Below are 18,917 nucleotides of genomic sequence, written 5' to 3'. Positions count from 1 at the left end.
AAAAATACTCAGAATGGTATCAGGGGTCCACTGTCAAAATGAAAGAATGTGTTTTGCAAAGTTCCATAAAGCTCAATCTGGTAGCACTCAATACTTCATTTATCACTTGGACAATGAAACAGAGGACAACTCCAGTCAACTTGCAAAGAGTATGAAGTTTAAGAGATTGCAAACAATGTTAGAAAAGCAGACTTGAACTCAAAACATGGTAGAGAAATTACCTAAAAAATACAAGTTCTCTCCATCATGTATGGCTGTAAATAAACAATGCATGCACAAGCAAAATGGAATCATCATTGGTACCACAACTCCTCCGTTCAGATTACGTCAAACAGCAAAAATCTCTCTTCTTACAGCACTTCAAATAAATTAAACAAAAAAAAAAAAAGAAGCCCCAAAGGAACAATAAAAACACAAAACAAAATACAGGAACACCTCGTATAGTATCTGCCCTGCTACATTAACACCAATGAAATAATGTCCCCCTAGTCACACTCCACCATGGAAAATATCTCTCTCAATCTCAACTAAACAGACAATACAGTTATAAAGATGAAAAATGCACAGGTGACAGAAATGATTGCAACTCCACATTTATGCTATATGTACTAAAATCAGATGTGGAAGACTCCTCCCCATGTCTCTCTCTCTGTACCCAGCTGATAGGCCATGAAACACCTAAGCACCACATTGTGCTTTTGCGATCATTTTCAAACTCTGAACTCCTCTCTCCCCATTTTTCCCTCAAGAATGGATCATTTTTTTTCTCTCTGTATTGCCCAAGTTTTTGCCAAGTACTAAATGAAATGTAATTATCTGTGTTCCTTCTGAGGAGACAGGGTAATTTTCTCTATTTTCTTGTCACATGGGGTCTTAAACTTCATACAACGATGTACAGCTGGGCAACCATACTTTATACAAAGGAGATAAATACCCATTTGCCTCAACACTAGCTCTTATTATTGTGTCTGGTCTCAACTACTTTGCAACTGCAGTTCTGCACATGTTTAAGTCAATGTAGCTACTGACTGTCATGGTACCGCTCTCCCGACCCCATCCCTGGCTGCTTATTCCCACCACTTCCTCTGCAATGGCTATAGAGCTTTTCTGACCCTGCACCAAGCACTTGAAACATGCTATGACAGAAAAAAGTCACAGTGGTGGGAAGGACAAAAAAAGCCTTTTGCTGGCTTAGCATGGTCAAATGGCTAAGCAACAATGAAGTGAAAAGACGGTGATGCTGACAGGACCAGAGCAGCCAGCTCTCATCATTATTTCCCAGGGAAATTGTGGCAAAAAGCTTGCCACCAGAAAGCTTTAAGACCACTGGCCATTGTCTCAGGCTCGTATCACAGTCCTCTTCCAATCCTCCCTAAAGCCAGATGCGTTATTTCACTATTTGCAGCTGGTCAGCAAGAAGACTCACCCCCTAGAGACTTTCACTGCCTAAACCTTCTGCCCCCTCCACCTCCCAGTTTTCCTATTTTCACTGCTGAATAACTTAATTTTGAATGTCAGCGATGATCACAGCAAGCAGAGCAGAATCACATATCCTGCCTCTAAAACTGCAGAATTTACTGAGGGTCCTCTGGAGGTCATGTTGTCCAGCCCTCCACTTGAAGCAGGACCATCGCCAACATCAGACAGATCATTTCACTAAACTGTAAAAGCATCTGTCACTGGTATAACAAAGGAGCTGACAGAAATGATAAGCAGGTTGTAAGAGCAAGTCCAAGATCAGACCAAAGTGAATTTTAAAATGTAGCACAAAAGACAGGACTGTGGGACGGGACGGAGCAGCCACAGCTGCAGGAGCTACACCCTGAACTCCCACAGAGAACAGTGCAGGAGAACCGGACATCTATCTGCTCATACGGTCACACACTAAAAGGAAATGCTGCAGCATGAAAAGCAAAATAGTTGTAACTGCTCCTTACTGAAACTACGACAAGGAGCTGAGCACCAAAACTTTCCAGTACGTGACATGCACTAGAGACATGTAGAGAACTGCTGTTCTCTGGAAAGTACAAAAAAAACCTTATGTTTAGGGAAAAATAGATTTAATTTAGAGAAGCAAAATCAGGGTCAAAATGAAGAGTCTCATCTATACAACTATTTGGAAAAGAAAGCAGAAATATAATCCAGGAATTATACAATCATTTTAATCTGCTTTTAATATATTTTCCCCAGAAGCTAGCTATAGTCTATCCTGAAATATCTATTTTCACAAAGACTATGTTCTACTGCAAAACTGTTGAACCTGCTCATGAAAATAAATACCTTAGATAAGTTCATACTTGACCACAACACCTACGCTGACCACTTCGTATTATTTTAAATTATCCTGTAACATAGTGATAATTGTCCCTCAAAACTCCCCCTAAATTACTCTGCTTTTTTTACCAAAAGGAGCTTGTAAAAGAATGTCTACACCACCAGACAACAGGGTGGTGGAGGGAAAAACTGACCTCTGTATTACATATTATATAAACAGAAATATTACCACCCTACCTTGCATCACTAAAAAAAAAAAACCCTTCAAGTGCTTCATAAACGTTAGCTATAAATTACATAATAGGAAGAGTGTGACTACAGCTAAAAGACACCAAAAATTCTGGACAGGTAGAGTGAAGGAAAAGATGATGAACAACCTTGAAATAAAATGAGTTTTGAAACATTAATACAAATATGTTTGGTGAATTTTGGATTATCACCTTGATCCAAGCAACAGCTTTTCTACTACTCCCCTCACAACCCCACATCTCCTTCACCATATTACAGATCTTTCAAAAGTGAACGCACTGCTCTTCGCTTCACAAGGTCATGTGTTGAGTGATCATACTTGTGTTGATCGACAGGAACATGACACTCCTGTTTTGAGCAGTACTTTGTGCTCAAAAGTTTTTGCTTTTCTTTGTTTCTCTTCTAACCTTTTTGGAAAAGCGTCCCGTCTACCAGATTTGCAGTGAAGCCATAACCACTGTGTTTCTGTCAAATTGCTGCCTCCTGTCATTAAACTCACCATTCCAGGATCAAGCTGATGAAGGAAAATTCAGTAGAGTACACCTTATCCAAAGACACATGTTCCCTAGCAGCAGAAGTAATGGCCCAAATTCGGTTCGAACAAAGTCAAGCTCAAGGCTTAACAATGTTTCCCACCAAGTTTAATTATCTCCCTTTCCCTTATGCTGTGCCTAAGCAAAATTCTCTGAGGCATTTTTAGTTTAATATATTTGACATACCACTGGCCCTCAAAACATTCAAAATTATCTGGAACCTATACACACATACGCAAAAGATGTAGTGCTTTGTCCAAGAAAGGAAAGTGTTTCCTAGGTGAGGCTGTTAAATAAAAATTAAAAGCAGATGGCTACAATACAACATACTTCTGGAAAGAATCTTGAATTCAAGCTAGTGATTTCTTCACAGGATTAAAGAGAACTCCGAATCAAAGCCGAATATTGCAGAACATATCAGTCACAGAAAATCAGCGGTTCTGAGTGCTGCTGAAGCACGCACTGTGCATTTGCCCAGGTGACAGATAAAAGGATAGTCTACTAGCACGGATAGACAGCATAATAGGAAGCTGAATGGAAGTCGTCATCTGCTTATGAAACATCATTTCCAATGATTATATAAGAAATAATGGAGATGGTGACAGAGCGAGTCCATCCGTGTATCTGTTATAAATCAATCTGAACTAACCTCCCACACTACTACCACAACTCTACCTGCCAAGAGCTGTCAAAAACATAAATCCTGTTCTTTAATCAGCATGAGAATTGCTGTGGAAATTTACTAGGAGCACTGAACATCCAATACGGACCACACTAAGAAAGTATATTGCTTCTGCAAGCAGGAGCACCATACCTGGATTTTCCACCCATCGCTGCATTGAAACCATTTAAGTTAACGACTCTGAAGAAGGGATCTAGCTCCTGTTCAGGCTCTTATGCATCTTCCTGTGGTCTTCACAGACATGGTATGCCCACTGCTTGGTTTTCAACTTCGTGTAAGGGAAGCTCAGAAAGGAATACTTACATATAGACTAACAATAGAGCAAAAGGGAACTTCCATGAGAAGATATTTTAACTGTTTTGTTGGGCTGGAGTGCTGTATTGGAGGAAAGGAGAAAATGTGGAGGTCCCCCAGGGACAGCCTGAAGGAGGGAGAAGGCCAGGGAGCAGATGGTTGTACTTTCCACACAGATGTCATGTGGGAATGGAAGACCTGAAAAGCCTCCAGGAAGAATCTATCTATGCCTTGTCTGCATTACAGAAAGAAATATTCTGACCTCTGTCTGGAAAGGGATCAGCACTCAAAATTAGCTACACGTAACTAATTCTGCCCTCTAATCCATAGATTTGTGTTCACAGCTGGAGAATGCCTGATACTCCAAAGAAACTAGCGGAAACAGGAAATTTTATTCTTTCAGTTTACTAGAAGTGTAGATCACAGCTCAGAGCAGAAACAATGGCCTAGCATTTCTCCTATGCATTCCTCATCCAAGTCCTGTCAGAAGAAACTCACTGGTTCCCAAAGTGGCAGATGTCAACTAGCAACACATATCTGAAAAAAAAATCTCCCATTAAAAAAAAGAAATGCTGAATCCTCTTGATAAAAACTTTGAACAAAACCTGTAGGATTACAGACCAACTTTTTAAAAGTAATCAGAAAAAAAAAAAAAGAAAATAAAAATGCAGCCCATAAAATCTCACTTGAATTTAAACTTGAAAGAAAAGTATACACATTACTGCATTTTCAAACTATGCTGACAGGACACTTGGCACTCAGGAAGAAAACCTGCAATCATTCTTGAATTCTTTGCTTAAAACACCATATTATTCTAACAAGTTATAAGAAAAAGAAGGGGAGAAATTCCAAAATATGTCTTCAGGATTTGCATAATTTTATTTTCCCACAAGACTTGATATTCATAGAATCATAGAATCATAGAATGGTTTGGGTTGGAAGGGACCTTCAAAGGTCATCTAGTCCAACCCCCCTGCAAGGAGCAGGGACATCTCCAACCAGATCAGGTTGCTCGGAGCCTCATCCAGCCTGGCCTTGAATGTGTCCAGGGATGGGGCACCCACCACCTCTCCGGGCAAACTGTGCCCAGAGTGTTCTAGAACTCGCATTGTAAAAAAATTTTTCCTAATTTCCAATCTAAATCTACCTCCCTCTATTTTAAAACCATTACCCCTCGTCCTATTGCAACAGGCCCTACTAAACAGCCTCTCCCCATCTTTCTTGTAGGCCCCCTTGAGGTACTAGAAGGCCGCTATAAGGTCTCCCCGGAGCCTCCTCTTCTCCAGGCTGAACAGCCCCAACCCTCTCAGCCTGTCCTCATAGGAGAGTTGCTCCAGCCCTCTGATCATCTTCGTGGCCCTCCTCTGGACCTTCTCCAACTGGTCCATGTCCTTCTGATGTTGGGAGCTCCAGAACTGGACACAGTACTCCAGGTGGGGTCTCACCAGGGCAGAGTAGAGGGGCAGAATCACCTCCCTTGACCTGCTGGCCACACTCCTCTTAATGCAGCCCAGGATGTGGTTGGCCTTCTGGGCCGCAAGGGCGCATTGCCGGCTCACGTTGAGCTTCTCATCCACCAGCACTCCCAAGTCCTTCTCCTCAGGGCTGCTCTCAATCCATTCCCCGCCCAGCCTGGATTTGTGCCGGGAATTGCCATGACCCAGGTGTGGGACCTTACACTTGGCCTGGTTGAACTTGATGAGGTTGGCACGGGCCCACCTCTCCAGCCTGTCAAGGTCCCTCTGGATGGCATCCCTCCCTTCCAGTGTGTCAACGGCACCACACAGCTTGGTGTCAACGGTGAATTTGCTGAGGGTGCACTCTATCCCACTGTCCATGTCACCGACAAAGATGTTGAACAAGGCCGGGCCCAGCACGGACCCCTGAGGGACGCCACTCGTGACTGGTCTTCACTCGGACATTGAGCCATTGACCATCACTCTCTGAGTGGCCATCCGGCCAACTCCTTATCCACCGAGTGGTTCGTGCATCAAACCCATGTCTCTCTACTTTAGAGAGAAGGATGTCATGCAGGACAGCGTCAAAAGCTTTGCACAAGTCCAGGTAGATGATATCCGTTGCTCGTCCCTTGTCCACTGATGCTGTCACCCCATCATAGAAGGCCACCAAATTGGTCAGGCACGATCTGCCCTTAGTGAAGCCATGTTGGCTGTCACCAACCACCTCCTTGCTCTCCATGTGCCTTAGCATGGTTTCCAGGAGAATCTGCTCCATGACTTTCCCAGGCACAGAGGTGAGGCTGACCAGCCTGTAGTTGCCCAGGTCCTCCTTGTTCCCCTTTTTAAAAATGGGGGGTTATGTTCCCTCTCTTCCAGTCATCGGGGACCTCACCAGACCGCCACGACTTCTCAAATATGATGGCCAGTGGCATGGCAACTTCATCCGCCAGTTCCCTCAGGACTCGCGGATGGATCTCATCAGGTCCCATGGACTTGTGCACCTTCAAGTTCCTCAGATGTTCCCAAGCCTGCTCTTTGAGTACAGTGGGCGGTTCTTCATCCCTGCAGTCCCTGCTTGTGCCTTCTACAGCTTGAGTGGTGAGACAAGAGCCCTTATCGGTGAAGACTGAGGAAAAAAGTCATTGAGCACCTTAGCCTTCTCCATGTCCCGGGTAAGCAGGAAACTGGTTTCCTTCCGTAGGGAGTCTACGTTCTCCTTGGACTTTCTTTTGTCCCCTACATACCTATAGAAGCTTTTCTTGTTGCTTTCTATATCCCCGGCCAGATTCAATTCCGTCAGGGCTTTAGCCTTCCTCACCTGATCCCTGGCCACTCACACAGCCTCTTCGTAGTCCTCCCAGGCCACCTATCTCTGCTCCCACCCTCTATAGGCTTTCCTCTTCACTTTCAGTTGGCCCAGGAGCTCCTTGCTCATCCACGCTGGCCTCCTGGCCTTTTTGCCTGACTTGTTCTTCATCGGGATGCACCTCTGCTGAGCTTGGAGGACGTGCTCCTTGAATGTGGACCAACTTTCCTGGGCCCCTCATACCTCCAGGGCCGCCTCCCATGGCATTTTGCCCATCGGGTCACTGAAGAGGCCGAAGTCTGCCTTCCTGAAGTCTAGGGCTGAGAGCTTGCCGTGTAGTTTCCCTGCTGTCCCATGGATCTTGAACTCCACCATGTCGTGGTCGCTGCAGCCAAGGCTGTCCTTCAGTTTCACATCCCCCACCAGTCCCTCCCTGTTGGTGAGCACAAGGTCGAGCATGGCACCCCTCCTTGTCAGCTCCTCTATCACCTGCAGGAGGAAGTTATCGTCCATGCATTCCAACCTCCTGGACTGCCTGTGCCCTGCCGTGTTGTCTCTCCAACAGATGTCAGGGTGGTTGAAGTCCCCCATGAGGACCAGGGCCTGTGACCGTGACGCTGCTCCTATCTGGCTACAGAGCGCCTCATCTGCTCTGTCCTCCTGGCCAGGCAGCCTGTAACAGACCCCCACTGTAACATCCCCTGTCCGTCCCCGTCCTCTAATCTTGACCCATAAGCTCTCTGTCAGCTCCTCCTCCATCCCCAGGCAGAGGTCCACGCACTCCAGATGGTTGTTGACATAGAGAGCGACACCCCCTCCTCGTCTCCCCTTCCTGTCCTTTCTAAAAAGCCTATACCCCTCCATGCTGACGCTCCAGTCGTACGAGTTGTCCCACCACGTCTCCGTGACGCCAACAAGGTCGCAGCCCTGCTCGTGTGCACGCATCTCCAGCTCTTCCTGTTTATTTCCCATGCTGCGTGCATTGGTATAGAGACACTTCAGCTGGGCCCCCATTATTCTTAATTAATGTTTTTTACTATTAACTACCTGCAAAATAAATATCTGATCTATAGCAAGACCTGAAACTTTTGGGCAGCAATTCCTCCAGGCATGACCTATCATTAAAAAAGGTGGGAAATACATTAATCCAAGCCACAGAGGAAACAAAAACCAAGAGCATGGTATTTATATACTGCACAAGGCTTCACAGTCAGAGTCACATTAAATAGGTCTACTTGACCCATCTAGAGGAGTAATAAGTCTAGGCTACGCTCTACTAACTGTAATTCAGCTAGCAGAGGTAAAAAGAGTTATATGGAGCACAAAGCTACTGGTATTCGTGCTACCAACCTGGTGCTCATTTGCCTATTTTTTTCAAATCACACTTCAATTATTCTTGCCACTTAAACTTGTTTTTTTTCTATGCAGGTAGGACACTGAGTGATATTGGTATGAATTTTCTAAAAAAGAAAAAGCAGGGAAACAGACCAGGATAAAGTAATTTCACTACCATGAAGTCAAACAATTCTTGTGGCAGTGAAGGCTAACCCATGCTGGGCTGCACCAGCACAAGTACGGTGACATCAAGAGAAGTGATTATTCCACTCCACTCGGAAATCGTAAGAGCCTATCTGGAGTACTGAGTCCAGTTTGGGCCTCCAGTACAACACATCTATCAATAAACTAGAGGCAATACAGTAGGGCCTCTAAGACAATTAGGGGGCTAAAGTATAGAGCAAATAAGGGTAGACTAAGAAAACAAAACTTATTTGGTATGGAGAAAGCTAATGGGGCATCTTCTACTATCTAAAAGCCATGTAGAAAAAAAACCTGGAGGAGATTCTTGTCAGACATGCACAATAAAGGGACAGAACTAGGCAGTCACAAGTTGCAACTTGTTCAAAATACTGTACAGGCTTTAGGGGAAAAAAAAAATAAATCTTCCCCACAAGAGCAATTAAGCACACAAGCAGGTGTACAGAGAGGCTGGGGACTTCCTATAGCGAGGATTTTCCAAACTGGACAAAACTGCATGCAAACTGATCTAACATTGAAGACAGCCCTGCTTTGCGCAGGAGGTTAAACAAATGACCTCCAGAAATCCCATCCAAGCCAAATTTTTCCAAGATTCCGAGGAACAAATGATTCTAAGAAACTGTGAAAGTTATTAAATAGAATATAAACCAGCTGTAGCTTAATTGCACCAACAAGAACAAGAACATACAGATTGGTTTCATAGCCTTTCTTGCCTTACAGCACTGTTCTACCTGTTCTACCAAGCAATTACTTCTGTGCTGTGAAGAGATGAACATACAACATTTAATTTCCTTTTTAAAACAATCTACTAACAAGATCAGAAATTGATCTGACACTGGAATAATTATGGTTTCAGAGTTGGGTTATGACCACATCATGGTCTCAGGTGATCTGCTTCCATGAAGTCTTTCTCACACATATCAGAAACTCAAGGTCTGTGCTCTGAGTAGTGGATGCTCTTTGGAAAACTAAGCAATTTTCCATGCAGGAATTCTCTTAATAAGTCTTCACACAGAGGACTTCAACCATCCAGTAGCTAGGAGATTAAGAGATATGCTCTTCCCTTTTCTATGGGGAAACTTCATATGCAACAGGAAGGACAGAACATACTATTTAAGCTGATTATCTTATCTAACCATATTTTTCAGCTGAGACTGTAGCACAAAGTCTCTTATTTCTTTATTTCTGGCATGCATAACTTGCTGTTCACATTTCATTCTCCTCTCAAGCCACTGACAACATCACTTGAACTGACTCCAACTGAAAGGATATGATAGATTATGTAACTACTCAGTCTACTAGGTTTTTCCCTTTTCTCCCCCTCTAATTGGAGGATCAATGTTTGGGATGCTCAACACATTCAAGTCCTATATACACTACAGAAATAAATATATTAAGCTGCAACAAGATCTTGCAGCTGTCAGCATTGGTAACCATAGATGTAATTAGAGACCATTAAAAAAAACAAACAAACAACAACAAAAAAAAAAAAAAAAAAAAAACCCCAAACAAAAAAAAGAAAATGAACCAAAAAACCAAACCCATTAAGCACCTCCAACCCCAAAATCTAACCTACTCTTCCTTTAAGGAGCTCCAATAAACGCAGTTTGCCTTCGCACACGGCCTATACCTCACAAGCTGTTTTATCCTTTTTCAAGGAAGATCCAGCTGTGTGTTGCTGCAGTCCATTTTTCATAATGTATGGCTGGAAAACTGTATTATCTCTGATTTTCTTCCAAAAATGACTCCATCTGAGCTCTCCAGCTATGACTACCAAACTCTTTCCAAACTCAGAAAGATATCCAGGGAGACACAACCTTCAGATCTAAACAGAATAGGTAAAGTTCTACTCTGTGCCCACTCCCTATTTCTTCTCTGTTACTGGAGTTATTCTTCATTGCTGTCAAGCCATGACAGCACTCTGGTTTCTACTGCATTCTACCTCTCCTCAGTGTGACTGACACTTCTCCTGCACTCCTGAGAGTTCTATGTTAATCCCCAGGAAGGTCAAACTCTGTTTCTGGAAACAGAAAGAGAGCTGCTGCGTTTGGTCATGATTTGTCTTGCATTGGCCCACGGAAAGTGTAGTATCAACACAAAAGGAGGCTAGTTACATCCCCACTGTCAAAAGGGCACGTCTGGAATTGCAACAGAGGTTCTCCATGATCAAGGGGACCTTTGCAGTTCCCAACCATCTCACAAAAGGAAAACTGAAATATGGAATGGTTCCATGAGGCCCTTCTTGTACCTGGAGAGAATAATTGCCAACCTTGGGAATGAACACTGCAAACCTAATGGACAAAACATATTCTACCTATCAGAAGAGACATGTACATTTTACGTTGTTAAAGTACACCAACGCAGCTCGTCTTCAGTGTGTTCCTACTTAACTGCTCTCAATACACAAGCCTAGCCTGAGAACCGCACTGCTATTAGAGGACTCCTTGTGTGTAGTAAGAAAAATGCAACCACACTTTCAGCATTAGTCATACAGTGCTCCCCTCTGGGAACAAAGCATTCCGGCGTGCTAACCATCTATGTCACGTTGTAAAAGGGGTGTCTCTGCCAGCTGGTCACACAGCCTGCCTCCATATGAAGTAATACATGCCCACAGATACTGGTCACCCAACACGCATTGAACTAAGAAACTATCATTTAAATCCCACTGCTTGAGCAGAATTTGGCATGAGGAACTTCTCATCTGCCTCAGATAAAGAGCTTTACATGTTTTGTAATGTTTTTAATAGAGGTTGCTGGACAGAAAACAGGAAACAGCTGGAGAGTCAATTACACTTTTAATTAATGTTTCCTTTGATAAGCTGATACAGATTTAAGGATCCGTTAAATGTGATGAAATGAACTTGTTAATTTTTCAACAAATTATTTCAGGCTTTCCTGTGAGATATATAAAGACGCTTAAACACAGGCACATTTCTAATATAATAAATACAAAAAGTTTTAATAACTATGCCCTCTAAATACAAAATTTCCTTTTCATTGCCATAGTCCTGTAATCAACAGTGGCACATTTTAACCACAAATGGCTGCTTACCTTGATTTCACATTCTATGAAAACTTAATACAAGTGAAAAAGCAGGGAAGTTATCTTTCCTGTGGCTTAATTTAGTATGTAACATACAGATGCTGTACACTACATATTTTTCATACTACCACTCTGCTAGGATTTATGATCAATGAGCCAACAGGAAAAGGCTAGTTACATTATTTTACAAATGGAAAATACTTTTGAAAGAAACAGATGAAGGCAGTGTAGGCTTAATGGTACAGTTTTCAAGAAAAAAAATGAAAAAGCAGAGCAGGATTCAAAATTGAAATTGAGTATATCTCATGGATACACTTTGGAGGCCTTGATTTAAGCGAATGCTGTCTCTGGCAGTGGTTCAGCCCAAAATATAATTTTCGATACCACGACACTGCACACCATCTCTGTAGAACTGAACTGAAAGCAGAAGTGGCAGAGGTTTATGGTTTGGGTTTTTTTAATAAGACAAAAATTGAAGAAAACCAAATAGTATCTTAATTCTACTGGCAACTGATATTTACTCTTACTAGATTTTTTAAGTCAAGACTTAAGAAAACTGAAGAATAACACTTCTATTATTACCAACAAATGAAATGCTTACAATTTTAGAGGGAATAGAGCAATAAAGCTACTAAGTGAAACTGTTTATTTTCGTCAGATAAAGGATTTTGCACACAAGATACATTGCCTTCTTTTTGCTCAGTTCCTGTATTTTAAAATACACAAAGTTGTTGGCATAACAATATTGAAATTTCTCTCTAAAGAATGTTCCTAACAAAACCACAAGAATTCTCCCCATCCAGCTCAATATAAAAGGTACAAGGTACTAGTCTACACTCTGCTCAGAATGAGACAGAAACGTCTGAAAAGACATGTCTATTAATACACATTCATTTCTTAATACGATTGGCATCTGAAACAGTACATGTATATGGACTGAAATAAAAGGACTTCGGTTCCATGCTAAGTCCTCTCAACTGTCAATACGATCAAGCTTCAAGACAGATTTTCTTTTTTTAAAAAAAGGAATTATGTCAAAAGACAGAATTTTTCTTTTTCTTGTAATTTATCACATCACAGATCCTGTTTAGAGCACAGCATGCACACATACAACCAAGAGCACAGCCTGACAATTCAAACTGACATAGATTAACACAGCTGCCAAACACAACAGTCCTGCCATTCCCAGCATCTTCATTCTTGTCTCTTTGTTTTTGCACTGTCATAAAACCTTGGACAACCATATAGCAAACTGAGACAAGAATCCTAACCAGTCAAAAATTTACCCAGAAAGAACAAATTACCATAGCCGTTCTTCACCTATCCCAGTTACTTGTTGAAGTTCACCATGAAGCCACATAAATTTCTGTAGTGGACACATGAAAGGGGCCATGGAATAGCAGAAATAATTGCTTAACCATCAAATACTACTGAAAGTTACTGACCGAACATCATTCTGAGGTTCCTTTCCACAGTACGGTAAGAAGTACACATACTACTTTTCAATGAATAACATTTGGTAACATGCTAATTATATCTCATAGGCTGACAAACTGCCATGCAAATTTTAACTCACTTTTGCAACATCAAAAAGCTACACAACAATTATTTGTTAGTTTGGCTGAAGCTCCAGCTTGTCCTTTAAACCCCTTCAGAGACAGCTAACATAATACCAACAGTCAAATATGACTCCTCTGTGTAGTAGTACCACTTTATTTACCTAGTAGACTCCTAAAACAGATGTATGCACCATGACTGGGTAGCCATGGGATACTTCTCTTACAATGACTGCTTTCTCCTCAGTCCTTCCACTTCATTTTGGGGCATGACACCACTGGAAGTAACTCTGACCCACACACAGTATCTTTAAATCTACAATATGAGCAAGGCTAGAACAATTCTACAAGTATAATACGCAGTGACATTAGAAATGTAATGATTAGTCCTTTCATGTCAGAGCTGAGGTGGTCTGTCTCATCACAGTCCTTACCTATGTTTTTTATAGCATTTTATGTTCAAGGTGATCCATCATGTCACAAAGGCCCTACACTCACACCAAGTTGGAGCCGTCTTCCATATTACCATCAAAGTCACCATCAAACCCAGTGCCTGTCTAATGGACTGTATGAAATGCAGGGCTCAGACCGATGTAGATCTAGATCCCTATACCATCTGCATACTCAGGCACAGCATGTCTGGATCAAGCAAGAGAGATGTATTCATTCCATCTAATCAAGAAATCTGAGCTATACAAAACAGCGTAAAACCAGGGATCTTAACCAACAGTCATCTCCACTCCTCAGGATTACATTTCTTTTTTTTTGTCTGATAGAGTTGGTAGCTTCCACTGTGCCAAGGCTCACAAAATTTAATTATGAATTTGAGTCATAAACAGCAGATTCCAAAATACGCATTCCAAAAAATAATTTAATGCAAGTTAATCATAAAGGCATTCTATTATGACAGTTATGAAAGCATTTCTTCACTTAGGCAACCCAAAGGCATTCAAATTCTTATGCCAGACCGAGTTTGTGGTCTGAATCTGGCTGTTCCTGAAACAGGAGCCATAATTTCATTTCTCACATTCAGACTAGATAACTAAATGTTTACTGTTATGTTCTCTATCTTTGGCCCTTTTCATCTTAGCTTCAATAATGTCTTCTACATCTTGATGCCTTGTACACTTTTAAGCTGGTGAGCATTATACACTCCCTAGCAGCTGAGAAGGACTTCTCGCAGCCTTCACTCTGCAAACCTGTGTGAGAAATCTAGCAGAGAGGAGCAGCTTGTGTTGGCTACATAACTCCCTGTGCTACATTCAACTCCTGCTCTTCCAACTCCATGGCTGGCCTAGACAGTCATTAGGCAAACCTCGTTGTAAAACACCCACTCAAAAGAGGTAATATTTGGCTGAGCTATTTTTCTTTCTACAGCTAAGAATTGTTCATTAAATAAAGACTTTTTTTACAGGCAAGGAGTTTACAAAACCCTGTACCAGCTCATCCATAGATAGATAACTGCTGTATTACATGTGCATATTTCCACCTAGATTAACTCAGTGCACAAATTCTTTAATTAAATTTCTGAGACAAATTAAGTATTTTTTTGACAAGGCCATGAGGAATAAAAAGTACACTGGATTTGCAATATATACAGAATGCTTTAGGGTGAGGCTTAACTTCTCCACTTTGAGATGCAAATCCATTTGCTATCTTTTCAGATAATTAAAGCAGTTTAACACATCAATTAATACCATAAGAAAGGATTTTTGACATCTACACAACTGTTCCACATAAATTAAAGGCTTCTTTTTTCAGTCTTTCCCTCTTCCTAGTTCCCTTACTCTCAGATGCATCAAGAATATTTTTTTTTATGGAAAAAGCAACACTGGCCTGTGAATGCATTTGATAGATGGACTGCTTGGCAGATAAGGAATTGGTTGGATGGCCACATCCAGCAAGTAGTGGTCAACAGCTCAATGTCCAGATGGAGATCAGCGATGATCGGAGTCCCTCAGGGGTCCATACTGGGATCAGTACTGTTTAATATCTTCATTAGTGACATAGACAGTAGAATTTAATTTGCTGACGACATCAAGCTATGTGGTGCGGTTGACATGCTGGAGGGAAGGGATGCCATCCAGAGGGACCTGGACAAGCTTGACAAGTGGGCTCCTGTGAACCCTGAAGTTCAACAAGGCCAAGTGCACGGACCTGGACTTGGGTAACGGCAACTCCTGAGCAACAAAATAGGCTGGGGGATTAAGAGATTGAGAGCAGATCTCCCGGGAAGGACTTGGGGGTATTGCTGCACGAGAAGCTCAGCATGACCTGTGCTGGCAGTCTAGAAAGACAACCACATCCTGGGCTGCATCAAAAGAAGCGTGGTCAGCTGGCTGAGGGAGATGATTCTGCCCCTCTACTCTGCTCTCATAAGATCCCACCTGGAGCACTGTGTCCAGCTCTGGAGTCCTCAGCACAAGAAAGACAGGAACCTGCTGGAGCAGGTCCAGAGGAGGCCACGAAGATGATGGGAGGGCTGGAGCACCTCTGCTATGAGGACAGGCTGAGAGAGTTGGGGCTGTTCAGCCTGGAGAAGAGAAGGCTCCAGGGAGACCTTATTAGCTACCGGAAGGCTACAAAGGGGGCTGATAAGAAAGATGAGGAGAAACTTTTTAGCATGGCCTGTTGTGATATGATGAGGGGTAATGGTTGTAAAACAGGAGGAGGTAGACTCAGACTAGATATAAGGAAGAAATTTTTTACAGTGAGAGTGGTGAAACACTGGCCCAGGTTGCCCAGAGAGGTGGTAGTTGCTCCATCCCTAGAAACATTCAAGGCCAGGCTGGATGGGGCTCTAAGCAAGCTGGTCTGGTGGGAGATGTCTGTGCTTCTTGCAGGGAGGTTGGACTAGATGACCTTTAAAGGTCCCGTCCAACCCAAACTATTCTATGATTCTATGAATACCACTTTGCTCTTTAGTCATCCCTTGGTTCTTCCTCAAGCCCTAACAAGAGGTGTTTAGCAAAAATGAAATGCATAGTCCAAAAGCAGTATATGACATGCAGTGAGATGGTGTGAAGAACAAAAAACCTAGTGAAGTCGTCCTGGAAAGTTATCCTTCCTTCTCAGAACCCTGTACTTCACCAGCATATGTGAAAGATGAAGAAAGGTAGAAGGGTCTGACTTATCTCCTCCCTAGGACGTTATCTGGGGAGCTGCTGCTTCTGTCTCCATCTTCAGGTCTCTGTCAGCCACGACTTTGTATAAGGCTATGTAGAAGAAAAGAACAATGCCAAGAAGTCTGCTGCAAGGAGTGCCTGAAATCTTGGTGAAGACGGGGGCATGGGCACCCTAGATACAGGAAACAAAAGGGCAGAGACATGAAGGGTTGATAAAGACTTAAGAAAGTAGGTAGCAGAGTCGTAAAAGAACAGGCAGGATGGGCAGACAGTTATCGACCACCTGACAAGAAGCAAGAGAGGCAGACACAACATAAAATAGAAGAGGAACAGATTCAAGTATACTTGCTAGAAATTGTTTTATAAATACATCCATCTGCCTGTGCAGAAAGATTCTTACATGTAAATGGAAAGTAAATATACATATATGAAACCTTTTCACATTAAAAAATACTACATTACTAAGCTTTGTACTGGAAGAGTTAATTAGTACAACAACTGCTTCAAATTCTTAGCAAGAACTCAGAAAATATCCATGTGAATTTTGAAGCAAACTTAAGTACAGATTTCTAACAATCATTTTTTACTATTCCAAATTCCCAGAGGAAGAGTCCACGCTTAAAGTACACTTTTCACAGCTCTAATTTACTGAAAGTCTCTTACCTATACCATACATCAAAAAGAACATGTTAAAAAGAGACAAATGCTGTAAGCCAGTCAAGCACAAAATTAAACTGTTAAAGACAGCCTGAAAGACAAAGCTGTTTCCCTTCTGCAGTTCAGCAGCTTGATGACACCTAAAAACCCATTTCAGTTTCATTTTATTAAAAATTAAGAAAATTACTATATTCTGGTTTTATGAAAAATAAATACATTCATGGCCTTTCTCTCTTCTCTAACTCAGGAAGGGCTGGGAACCACCATTACAAGAGCATTATCTCCTAACTCTAGTATTACTGCTGTCTGCATGTCAAACATGGAGACAGTTTCAGTCTCTTCCCCTCCCATGCTCATCTCACCTCACTAGACTGTTTTGATTAAAATTGCTGAATTCCTAACTCCTAGCACTAACAATGAGGGCAGGAAATGTGGGAAGAAGTAATGTATGAGAAATTAATACATCCAAGGTGTCCATGATGCTACTACTTCACAATGGAAAGATTTATGTCCCAAGTCAACTTCAAAGAAAAATAAATTACAGAAAAGACAGGACTTCAACAAATATGTCAACAAACATTTACAGGCTGTTAAAAAAAAAAATTAAAATTTGCATGCCAGCTTTAAAAGCTTAAGAGTGCTTCTCCACTTGAATATGTTCACTTTAGCCACATTTTCACTAGTATCTGGAACAAAGGAAAGCACGCAACTGATGTAAGAGCAAGTTGGCATCAGACACACATAAGCTGCTTCATAGTATGTTAGCTCCTCCACAACAGATCAGTTCTTAAAAAGATCCAGTTAGACTGCCTCTCAATGAAAACAGACAAGTTACCTTCACATTTAAAACACAGAATATGCGCTCTGGAAGTTACCGTGGACCAGTCAATACGCAGGACAGGTCAGAGTATGGAGTTACAACAGCAAAGTACAGATGTAACTGAATCCCTTAAAAAGGATTTTACTTCCATTCAAAATTCACTTTCAGCCTAAACAGAGTTGCCAGTTATGTTAGAGGTTTGACTATTTTTAAGAAGAAAAGTTGCTTATCTTTTGTTCTGGTCATCTCAAAGCACATAAACAACCAGCTGTAAAGATCTGAGCACTCCCTAGTATTGGTACAGTTGGAGTTACTGGGACATGCAATCCTTCTGCAAGTCATTTATATCTGTACTTCAATACAGTGGAGACAACTCCTAGTTTTAAGTGTGTGCATGTGTGCATGTCTTCCCTTCTCTCACTTCAGTACAGCATGCAGTTGCTATACTAACATTTGTACAGCCCTCCAATTTACACAAGCCTGTCAGATATAATCACCTCTTCTATCATTAAAATCTCCAACAGGTACAACATCTATACTAGCTTATCAGCAAAGCAAATGTCCATTAGTAATGGACTGCATTATCTGAAAAGTACAAATTAAATTACTAACACAAATCACATCAGAATAACAACACCATTTGGGTTATTTGATTTTTTTTTTGTCAGAGCAGTGATCTCTATCTCAAGTTTAAAACATTTCAAAGGTAAACGAGAATTTTTCCTTCAAATTAGGATTACTGAACTTGAGAACTTACTACCATTCTCTACCAAGTCGCCTAATGCACAACAATTATTTTCCTTGCAATATCATGGGAAAATAGTTATTACTAATTGACTGCTTTCATCCCCTCCCTCCCTAGGCCCAGGACCAGAAGCGCTCCAGCACGGTGGTGCCACCTCCTGGACGACAGAGGTGTACAGCTCCAGAGTCCTGTCTGGGTTTGTAACTGTGAGCTTCAGCACCCTTCCTTGGATGAGAAACTTTGACAGCTGCTGTGAAAAGTATATAAACAACAATATATAAATATATACCGAGAGAAATAAGCAAGTAATATCATAACGACCAGAGAGGACAATAAAAAGTAGAATTACTTACATGTCACCTCCTGCAGTTTCTGATCTATCCTATAACCATAAATCAAATAGATGAGAACAAATGGTTTAAAGTTTTAATTTTCCTGCTTCTTTCAAGAAGGTGTTTTTTTTCCTAATTAAAAAGCTAATTTTTTGATAGTAAGAAATTGAACAAACATCAAGATTCATTTAATCATCTTCATTTAGTAATTTCTGGCTCAAATAATGGTGGGGGGGAACCATGAATATCATTAATCAGTGAGAACATGCCACCAATATAGCTTCTGAACACAGCATGTTTTCCAT

The 18,917-nt window shown here is 41.6% G+C and overlaps 1 protein-coding gene across 3 annotated transcripts in view; it reads right to left on the bottom strand.

Moving 5' to 3' along the window:
- The window catches only part of MSH3 (mutS homolog 3), a 118,128-nt gene that overhangs the window by 79,353 nt on the left and 19,858 nt on the right, over window positions 1-18,917 (bottom strand). The window lies entirely within an intron of this gene.

The sequence above is a fragment of the Chlamydotis macqueenii genome, chromosome Z, assembly GCF_036417535.1.
Source record: "Chlamydotis macqueenii isolate bChlMac1 chromosome Z, bChlMac1.mat, whole genome shotgun sequence".
In the NCBI taxonomy this organism is placed as follows: Eukaryota; Metazoa; Chordata; class Aves; order Otidiformes; family Otididae; genus Chlamydotis; species Chlamydotis macqueenii.
Note: the sequence above shows the minus strand (reverse complement) of the source record. Positions and strands in the feature narration are given on the sequence as shown.